The sequence below is a fragment of the Uloborus diversus genome, chromosome 6 (genome assembly GCF_026930045.1).
Source record: "Uloborus diversus isolate 005 chromosome 6, Udiv.v.3.1, whole genome shotgun sequence".
In the NCBI taxonomy this organism is placed as follows: Eukaryota; Metazoa; Arthropoda; class Arachnida; order Araneae; family Uloboridae; genus Uloborus; species Uloborus diversus.
Genome location: NC_072736.1, coordinates 107,289,427 through 107,300,720, shown reverse-complemented (window position 1 = coordinate 107,300,720; position 11,294 = coordinate 107,289,427).

The window sequence follows — 11,294 nt, the reverse complement described above, 5'->3', positions numbered from 1 at the left end:
TAAATAGAAATTTTTAGAAGATATTTATGATGATATTTTTTCAATTTGATAAGATCACATAACTTGCTCTATTTTTTTGTAAATAATGTTTCAAGGGAAGTTTGTACTAAATATTTTTATCATTAGTACAGACAGTAGAAAATCAATTATCCAAAACTTTTAACTATATCCTCATTTAATTAAAATTTCAGTTTCTTTGAATCTTGTTATAAATTCATGATCACTGAAGGCAGTCATTCCCGCTGCAGGCTTTAAATAATCCTTGCATTTCATTCATTCTGTTTTTTTTTTTTTTTTTCTTTTTTTTTTTTCAAACCTACCAATACATTTTTGGAATGCTAAATAATTCTAATTTTCAAATGCTTTTGAATCCAAAAGAGATTGAATCTGAAAATGAAATTTGTTTTATATAGTAATTAATTTTTATGTATTCATGACTATGTATACGTTATTAAGTAATGATAACTAAAAAAAGTGTGAATTATTCATGCATCACTAATCTAATGTGCCTAATTAGTGGTTTTTAGTTGATATTAAACTCATTATCTAAGATATTTATGAATAAATAAATCAAGTTTTATTTTTCAATAAATGCTTGGCCTTATAAGTAAAAAAAATAATTCATAAGCATAATTTATGATCATACTAGCTGCGTGCCCGGCGTTGCACGGGCTACCTAAAAAATGTAAGAGCAGTCCAGTTGATGCTTTTGTAGTACACTGACACTAGTTTCTAACGCGTTAAGGAATAAATAAATGCGCGTAAAGCAAGGTTTGCAAAACACCAGTAAAACATATTTTTGCCAAAACACCTCATCAACGTTAATAATCGTTATCAATGATACAAGTTATGAGTACATTTTCAGTCAGCACAAAAGGGGAAAATATATGCATTATCAACTATAATCTTTACTCACGTTAAACTGAATTACATCTGATAGACTATATCGGAAATATTTATGCACAATAACAATCCGCTTTTTACATTAAATAGTCTACTACCCGGCGTTGCCCTGTTGTTTATTAATGCAACATACCACTCAGATAAATATTTGGATGGATTCTATCCACATGGTCGTACAAGAATTACATCAATCCGTTTTCCAGGTACAAACCCTCAAAGAACTCAAATAACTTGTAAATCACTCATTTACTTTACGACGTGCACGGTCCTCCTCGAAAATGAAAGTTATGTCATGTGACGCGTATTTAACAATCAGGCTTGAACAAAAAAAAAAAAAAAACAGCAAAATTTTGCTGCAGATTACGGCAAAATAATCGAAAAGTAAACAACTTAAACACCCTGATTACAGGAAAAGCCTTAAAACAAAAGCCTAATTTTATTTCTTTATATTCGAGAAAAAAAACTGCAACAGATCTTTCATCTCAATAATTTTCTTCACGCTATACAATTTAATAAAAGCGTTGATGCGGAAAGTTGAGATGAAGCACTGAATAATAATTTGAATGGAGGAAAGCCTTCGAAAAATAGGGATTTGATTTTGTAATCTAACAGTCATAATTAATAATTTTTAATTGATATCTCCGCTAATTATTATCGGAGGATTATGTTAAATAGCCAAACATGAAGACGGGAAGATGACGAATCCATCGATACCTGGTTCGATGGTCAGTTCACTGTCGTTCGGGAGAAGAAGCTTGGACATAGATAGATAGATAGATAGATAGATACTCAGATTTTATATGTATAAGATGATGAAAATTAGATTCACAGAATTAGATTAAAATTTTGAGGTTTAAGTTTAAAAAAAAATACTATCTTGTATCATTGAAGTTAACAGTCTATTTCATTACCAAAATCAAAACCTGAAAACCCATAATTCTTAAATGACTGATTTAATTACTGAAAAATATAACTGGATCATTTCTTCATTTTATTAAAGTATGTTTTGTACATTAGACATCAAATTCAAAATGGGCATTCTGTACAGTAACTGGTTCATGGATATGGAATGGAAATGTTGCATGATGTTTTTTAATGGGTGCTATTTATTAGCTTTTTGCCTGCTAAAAATAATTTGTTACATACTTAAATTTCTGTAAATATTTATAATGCATGTTGGGTGTAAGAAATATATACTTAATTTATTCATTATTGTCAGAAAAAAAGTGTTTGTTTTGGCATTCATTTTCTTATTAATGTTGCTAAATCAAATGTATTTTGTGTTACAGAACTACTGTTTTTGTAACTTTGAGTATAAGCTGATGGATGTTCTGATAAACATGTGTGAATCTTTCACTTTGACAAATAACTCATTTTCAATTATTTGTTTCAATATACTTTAGTTAGAAATGATATATTTTTCTTTTGAAAATCAAAGTGTTCTGTTCCCATGTATTTTGATACATTAGCAAAGAGCTTTGAACATGGTTTTAAGTTATTTTACTTGAAAATATTATGATGCTTTGTAAGAGAGATTTTTTACTTTGCCATTAAACAATTAAATTGAAAAGATTATGATGCATTTCAAGAGAGATTTTTCCACCCACTTAAGAACAAGACTGTGGTGTGTGCCATGACTGGGGCAGTCTCTTGTAGGCACCCTTTGCGTAAAGATATCGGCTCTAGTTCAGCATAGTATCAAGATATGGACATGCGCTTCAGTGATTTAACTCAATATCTATGCATAAAATAACCAATCTTTTTTGACTGTGTGTTTATGTGTTATATTTCTGTACCTCAGAGCCAGACAGACTAACGTAAGTCTGAAATCGGCAATTTTCTGTTTATTGCTTCATTGTAAGTAGAATCTTATTCTGCATCAATACAGGACTGGACAGACTAACGTAAGTCTGAAATCGGCAATTTTCTGTTTATTGCTGCATTGTAAGTAGAATCTTATTCTGCATCAATACAGGACTGGAAGCTGGCTAACATAACATCACTCTTCAAGAAAGGGTCTAAAGGTAATGCAGGGAATCATAGATCCATAAGTCTTACTTCAGTTGTTTGGGAAATTCTTTTAAACTTTAATCAAAATAATGAATTTCTCAGAAACTAATAGTCTGTTGACTAGTTTGTAGTATGGTTTCAGGAAAGGTACATTGCTTTCTACTAATTTATTGCATTTCTATGACAAGGTTTCTTTGTTTTTTACATAACAAAAAGTATGTAGATGTTGTTTATATTGATTTTCAAAAAACTTTCGATAGGATACCACATGTTGCTCTTCTCAACAAACTAGCTGATAGGAGGGATTTACATTGTGTTGGGAATTGGCTGACTGAAAGGAAACAGAGTAGTTGTAACGGGAAATCATTCTAAATGGAGTGATGTTTTTAGTGGGGTTCTGCAGGGTTCAGTTTTGGGGGCCTCTTTTGTTTATTATTTTTATAAATGATATGCATGAAAATATTTCTTGAAACATAGATGGTTTTGCTCATGATGTCAAAGTTATGGGGATTGTAGAAAGTGAATAATAAGTGAAACAGCTACAAGAGGATATTACTAAGTGGGCAGATAAGTTGAATATGGTAATTAACGTTGAGAAATGCCAAGTGCTACATTTAGGTCATGGAAATAAGCATACAAGTTATTATTTACAGGGTTATGTCATAAGTCGGGCAGAAAATGGGTTTGATCTGGGTGCCTCAATAAATCAGGACTTCAAGTTTAGTCAGCAGTGCAGCATTGCGAGTAACAAAGCCAACAAATGCTTGGGTTATAAATCGATCTATTTCAAACAAATCTAATAAGGTTCTTCAGCCTGGAGCAAAAGAGGGTCGGAGGGCACGTGATTCAGTTGTTTAAATTTATCGAAATGAAACTTGTTAATGGGTTAAATCTTTGCACGGAAAGCAGGATGAGTGGTCACTGTTTTAAGCTATTCAAATCTCAGACTAATCTGGAAATTTGGAAAAGGAATTATTTTAGTAGGGTTGTGGACATTTGGAACCAGAGGTGTGCACAGAGGGAGAGAAGGGACATTTATTGACCCGGGCTTGAACCTGAGGAAGGCCCAATATTTTTAAAACTAGGGGTGAAATATAAGGGTTAACAATATGGAGGGGGGCCGGGGAAAGTCATTTGTGACTGGCCCCAAAATTTCTATGCATTTCCCTGCTTGGAACAACTTTTTGGAATAGGCTGTAATGAACAAACTGGTAGATAGCTTTAAGCTGGCCATTGATTTGAGGATTAATAAATTGACTAGGACCTCTTGCTGGACTCAGAGCCTTTTGCTGGTCATCACATTTGTATAACATCATCATTCTATAAAAAAAAAATCCTTTCTATTTACTTACCACTGTTACAAGAGTGAGAGTCCGAACCTTTGTATGCAGCTCGTAAAAGTTTTTACACTCTCCTGCATACTGAATAATGTGACTTGTTGACCCAATTTTGAGGTACAGATTTGTTCTGATACATTGGAATGTGTAATTGCTTTATTTTTATCATGAAGAAACAAAACTGTTTAACTTTTCTAAAATATGCTCAAATTTTATTTCTAATTTTAAAATCACTAAAACTCTATTCATATGTTAGTAAAATATATATTTTTTAAAAGTTGTTTGGTTGGATGTCTTGCATGAGAATCTGTTTTTATTCATTACAAAAGGGTTCTTTAGTAAATTAGAAACAGGTGTCTGCAGTATTTGTGTTATTATAACATTGCGTTATTTATTTATTTATTATTTTTTTCTATCTTAGAAAGTAAATAATTCATTTTGATGACATTATTATTCGTGTAACCAATGAGAACTATCTACTTGTTTGTTACAATGAAAGATTGAACAAGTAATAAGGGTCAGTTTTGTTACCAATACCTTGATTAAAACCTAGTATCCAGTGAATTGAAGAATTACAAAATCTTTGAAAAGAAAAGTATATTTCTTGTACACTTATTTATTTGTTATATGAGGTAGTGAGAAGCAAAAGGATGCAAGTGGCAAAATTAAGAATTTGGGGATAACCAGTACAAATGGTAGATGAATCCCTCCTGTGTCTTGGGGCAAGAGATGGTACTAGTAGCCCTGATGGGTACCCACTTGCTCAGATTTATCTGAGCAATTAAAACCGATAAACCAAGAAATTGGTAGGTGCGGGTGGTCTCTGAGGGTGTCAGGTGTCAAGCCCTGGTGGGTGCTGTTATACAATATGATTTAGAAAAGTGTTTCAATGAAAAGACGTAATCTTTCTTTATATGCATTTTACTCAAAACTTGAAAATGTCCACTTACATCCCTTTGCTTCTCACTTTCTCATATTTGATCTGATGCATGGGAACGCATTATTGTAATCGTATTGTAATAGTATTTTTATTATTTAAAGTCAAAAATGTATTAGTCTACCTTTTGTTGGTATATGTTCAAATTTTATATCTATTTTTATAATTAGTTAAGCTCTATTTATATCATTATTAAAAGTTATATTTTTAAAATGTTGTTTTATCTTTTTCAAAGCTCACACTATATTGTTGTATAATGAATTTGACAGCTCTTTTACTGAAAAATGCGGCATATTTTTGAGTATTTTCTCTGATACGGTATCGTTTTCAAAATTTAGGTTTTTGAAGATGTTCATAAAACAAATTTCAAACTACTTCTTGTTTTTCAGAACTGCAGCTTAAATTCTGCATAGCATCCCCCAAAAATTTTATCACTGTTAAAAATCCCATTATATTTCTTTTTGAACTTTACGGGCTATAAAAAAAATGTCTGGTATTATGAAGACATATTTGTGTGCGTGTTTAGATTTGTTTGTTTACAAGCATAAATCAAAAAATAATAGCTCTCAACGAATAAACCTTGTCATGCTTGCTGATCATGTACCTGAATTTATTTCTCCGGTTGTTATTTTCAAACTTTTCTATTAGAGACGTACAGAGTAGCACTTTGGCCGAGTACTAGGCCTTTCACTACTCTGCCGAGTACCGAGTTCCAATTATGTTTTAAGAAAAACCACTGACACAGACGTGACGAATTTTGAACTCCTTTGAATAGTAATATGGACCTCCACGTCCAAATAATCTATTTTAAAACAAAATTCCTGCTGAAATTTAACTATGCATTATTTAAAAGATTTTATTTCTGTCAATAGTTTTACTAATAAGTTATTTTTTAAATCAAAGATAAACAAATACATAAAAACATGAAAGGCAGGATTAATCAAGTTGGAATTAAAACAAATTATATCTATCTATACCTCTAGTTGACAAACGTAAATAATTTTTAAAAACAAATGGAACAATGCTAAAAGCACAAATGTGCACGAGTACTGCAGACACATGTTTCTGCATTACAAGGAACATCTTTTTCAGTGCTTAAAATGTGAGCTAATGAGTGTAAAAAATCCGATTTTTGTCAGATGTCTTTAAATCCACGAGCTCACATTTTGTGCATTGAAAAAAGCATTCCTTGTATTGCAGAAACATGTGTCTGCAGTGCTCCGGCACATTTGTGCTTTTAGCGTTGTTTTATTTTTTAAAAGGGATTTTTATGCTTCTTATAAATAATTTTGTTAGTTGCAAAAATCCATTTAATAATATAAAAATTTCATATTTTTTGTACTTACCTTTTTGCCCCATTTTTAATAAGTTTCATTAACTTTGGGGCATTAAAATATAAGATTTACTTTATCGAAACATAACAAACGTCATTACTCTCAAAAGTTGAATTTGACTTGTAAATCTGAATTGTAAACGATTGCAGTATATTATATGCTTGCATTTTTTTATAAATAGTAAAATCTGCTTCGAACTATATTCAATTTTTTACAACAGCTCGGCATTGGCCGTGTACCTGATCAAAATTTGGCCAAGTACCGAGTACTCTGCAAATTAGCCGAGTACCGAGTAGTTACCGAGTACTCAGTATCTCTCTATTTTCTATTATGTACATGATGGTCACCATTGCAGTTAAAGCATTTAAAACAGTTTATACGTGAATCACTTGCGCCCAGTTTGGAAGTTTAGCTCCCACCTCCCCCTTGGATGTAATTTCCTTTCCTTAGGGATGTAAATCTTTCCTGTGCTGTTAATGGAGGCAGGATACTAAGTTCATAGTTCACTGATCATTCGAATCTGGTTAGCCTCATGTGTAAAATAAAAAATACTTTGCTTGAGACTCTAGAAGTGGGGTAAACCTAACCTGGAAGTGTCCTAATGCTGTGATTACAATCTTTGTAGCCTTCACAAAGCTGCCAAGTAAGGTTTCCCCTAACTATTTGCAATTCTAGAGCTTGAATGCAGCACCTTGCGGTGGTTTAAAAAATTAGCAAAAAAGGTAAATTCTCTACTTCTTGATTTCTCATCTCTTGTCACATAAGACTAAGATCCACAAGACTTAAAAAATGTATTTTGAGAGAATAGAAATGAAAAACCCCATAAATGCAAAGAAAGATTAATATCATTCAGTAAGTTTAAAACCAGATTATAAATTACTGAATCTCTTTGTTTTATATCTTTCAACAGCCATTAACTTAAAACAAATAGAGTAGTCATCAGTGTGCTTTCATTGAAAACTTGACATTAAAATCTGCAATTTTGGCAAGAGCTGTATTTTGTTAGCTGTTTAGCTGAAAAAAATGAAGAAATGCATCTAAATTGAGGAATTTATTGCTAAAATATTCTAACGCATTCAACCTTAAATCAACACTCAAAACAATGCAAAAAATAAAAAAACTTCAAAATTGAAAATATTTTCATGGCTTGATTTTCTTCAAAAAAAGTTTCTTTATTCATCCGTATGCTTCAAACCCTTTTCCTTCAGAAAGTACGAGTAGGTCAAATTATCTCCGTGATTTCCAGTTTTACTCCGTTCTTCAAGGTACAAAGCCCAAGGCTCTCTTGGTAGACGCAGAAGATTTCGGCTGTATGGAATCAGTTTTATGTTCAAGAGTTTCCGTATAGCTTCTGTGATAGCCTTTGCGGGTAAAAGAAAATAAAGAAAGGATGATAAAAAGCAGATGACTGCTGCCGCAGATTTAAACAGTGATGAATTGTCAACAGTATAAAGTACAAAAACAATAATACTTAAGAAATTTCAAATATGATGCCGAAAATATTAATACGGAATAAAAAAGTTTGTATTCTTCACGGAATTTTTGGCAGTTTTTCCGCTTTTTTGCCGAAGATTCAATGACTGGATCAGCGTCGCGATCTAAAAACCGATCCATCTTTACACCATGCAACTTTCGAAGAGCGATGCTTGTAGTGCAGATACCATCAGCACAGGTGTAAAAGTTTGATTTTCTAAACTTTGCGAGTTTAGTTTTCATGCTGTTTGTTTGTTTGTTTGTTTTTTTCCCTTCCTTCTTGGGATTATAAATTAAAAAAACAAAATATCGTAATTTTTGGACCCGCTTTTGTAGTGTCCTAATTGAAAGCTGTAATTTGTAGAAACTACGATTTATTCGTAGTATTGATCAGCTCTGGGCGTAGGGTCCCTTGTATCCGTCCTTGGTTTTAATTGAATTAAATTTGCACATATGTAACGTAATGTGTTTTAGGTACAGCATAACGCCCAGCAGGGGGGGGGGGGGAGCTGGAAAAAGAAATGAAATCCTAAATTTAAAAGAAAAAAGGAAGCGCTACCGTTAAATCACATTCAAGTACATTATATGTACCAGGTTGTGACGTCAGCAGCATGAGAGAAGAATAGTTTTTTCGACCAATGGGTAAAGATACGATAATGTTGTTCTGCATTTAAAAAATTGTAAAAAAAAAAAAAACTATTGCGACTTTTTTTTCTGAAGAGGGTGAAATGTTTTCACTATTACACTCTTAATTTTCAGAAAGGAATCTTTTATACTTTTCGCGGGATGAGTTTGGAAAAAAATTAAACCTAAGAAAAAACGCAAAATAAAGGGGTTTTTTTAATTCATAAAAAATACAAAAATTGGTCTATCTTCAAAGCTTTTTCGGTCATCACATTTAAAATTAAATTTCCTACACTATAGTACAAAAAAAATTTGTCTGGGGCGATTGGTTCGGGGTCTGTGAGGAAAAAATGACTAAAAAGTGCTAAAAATCACAAAAAACATTAAATAAACATTTTTCTAATTAAAATATCTAAAATCGAAGCCCGAGGTACACACTGTCGGCCAACATTGCACCTGTATACCAAATTTCATCTTTATAGGCCTTACTGTTTCCCCGGGATGCGCGCCACACACAAACATCTTATTTTAATGTATAGATGATTAGGGATTATCGTGCATGGGTGTATCCAGAGGAGGCAAGGGAGGGCAACTGCTCCTCTTCCAAAATCGAAAATGCATTAAATAATAACAGGTTTAGCAAATAAATACCTTTGTGCTTGAAAATTAAATGAGTAACTTACAAACTTTTTAATGCACAAAAATTGCAAATTACTGCAGCGACATGTTTCAGGACTGCAAGGAACCAATTTTTTCAATGCAAAGAAGTGTGAGCTCTTGAATGAAAAATCATTGGAGGAAAGGGATAACTTTGTGCTTTAAAATGTTGGTAATTCATTCATTTAATAACAGGTTTCTTTGTCAGATTTTGTAGCTATTTTAACAATGCAGTATTTTTGTGGTTTTCTCATTAACCTCGAACAATGAACAGCTTCAGATAGTTTATACTGAAAATCCTCTTGCATATAATATGAACGAGCTCGAGCTATTTATATGATGCGACGAGACTGACTGTTCAACATCTTTTTTAGTAGTTTTTAATGTAGCACCTAAATTTTGTGCTTTGTTGCAATGAAATACAGGATATGGGCGGTACTTGAGATTCCTACTGCTTTGTCCCTGTATCATGTTTTGCGTAGTGTATGGACACATGTTCTGACCCATCTTAAATAAGTTTAACATCTTCTCCTTTGTATTTTTCTAAAAAAATTATTTTCTTAGTGGATTGTGTTTGGGGTGCCAACCCCCCTAAGAGCAAGGGGACCCCCTACATTGCAAAGAACCCCATCCCCCAAAAAAAGTGAAAATTCCCTCAAAGCAACCTCTCCCCCTCCTAAAAGTTTCAATAGTGTACTCCTGCGCCATGATCCCCCCCCCCCCCAGGTGATCGGTCACAACCAGGATTGGATTGGGTAACAGATTAGGGAGCATATCCAAGGGGTTTCCATCATGTGTAGCATATATTAAACACTGGTACAATCTCTGCATCTGATATGTAAGTTTACTTATCAGAAAAACTTTGGTGGATGACATTTTCAAACCTTTGAACATCCACCCACGAAAGCAATCGAATCTGTTACCTCTCGAGAAAGATTTTATGAGAATTTCCTCATGTGTTATCTCCCATTCTTGCACAAACTTTTGGTATACTACGCCCTAACATACATACATTTTTATCAGCCAAAAGTCTAACATTCACCTTACATATGATTCGATAGTCTCCGTCTTCCTACTTTTAAGAGCAACAATGCGTTTGATTATTATTGTCTGTGCCGCCTCCTTAAAGGAGCGAATAATAATGATTCTGTTGATTAGTCACAATAGGTGAAAACAGTAAATAAACATTTTTCACACAAATAATTCTTTGGATGCCCTTTCTTAAGGTTAATGCTTGGGTTTATCAATAGATCTATTTCAAACAAATCTAAGAAGATTCTTCTGCCTTTATATAGGAGTTTAGTAAGACCTCATTTGGAGTGTGCTGTTCAGTTTTGGTCGCCTTACCTGAAGAAAGATATTTCTATATTGGAAAGGGTTCAAAGAAGGGTAACTATTAGACTAGTAAGGGGATTTTCAGATTTAGATTATGATACCAACTTAATAGGCTTTAATATGTATGGCCTGGAGCAAAGGAGAGTCAGAGGGGACATGATTCAGTTATTTAATTTATCAAAATGAAAGCTGTTAATAGATTAAATTTTTGCACGGAAAGCAGGACGAGGGGTTATTGTTTTAAGCTATTTAAATCTCAGGCCCCCTAACTTGGAAATCAAGAAAAACTACTACTTCAGTAGGGTCGTAGGCACTTGGAACAGCTTACCGGAAGAGGCGGTAATGAGCAAGGGGGTGGATAGCTTTAAGAGGGCCATTGATCTTCATTGAGGACTAATTAATTGACTGAGGAGAGCCTGTTGCTGGTCGTCACATGCGTATTTGTAAATATAAAAAAAAATGAATAAATAAATAAAATTCATGTGTAACTTAAAGAAAAACTAGAATTAGACAAAATAGTATAAAAATGTGCAATACAGTCATGTTAATCTGTCAAATATTAATATAGATGTGAGCATTTATGAGAGCACGCGGCCGCCATTTTGATGACGTCATAGTAGGAAAATGTACCAGGTGATGGATCTCCACACCCAAGTTCAAAATACTTTCTAGGACATCAACTAA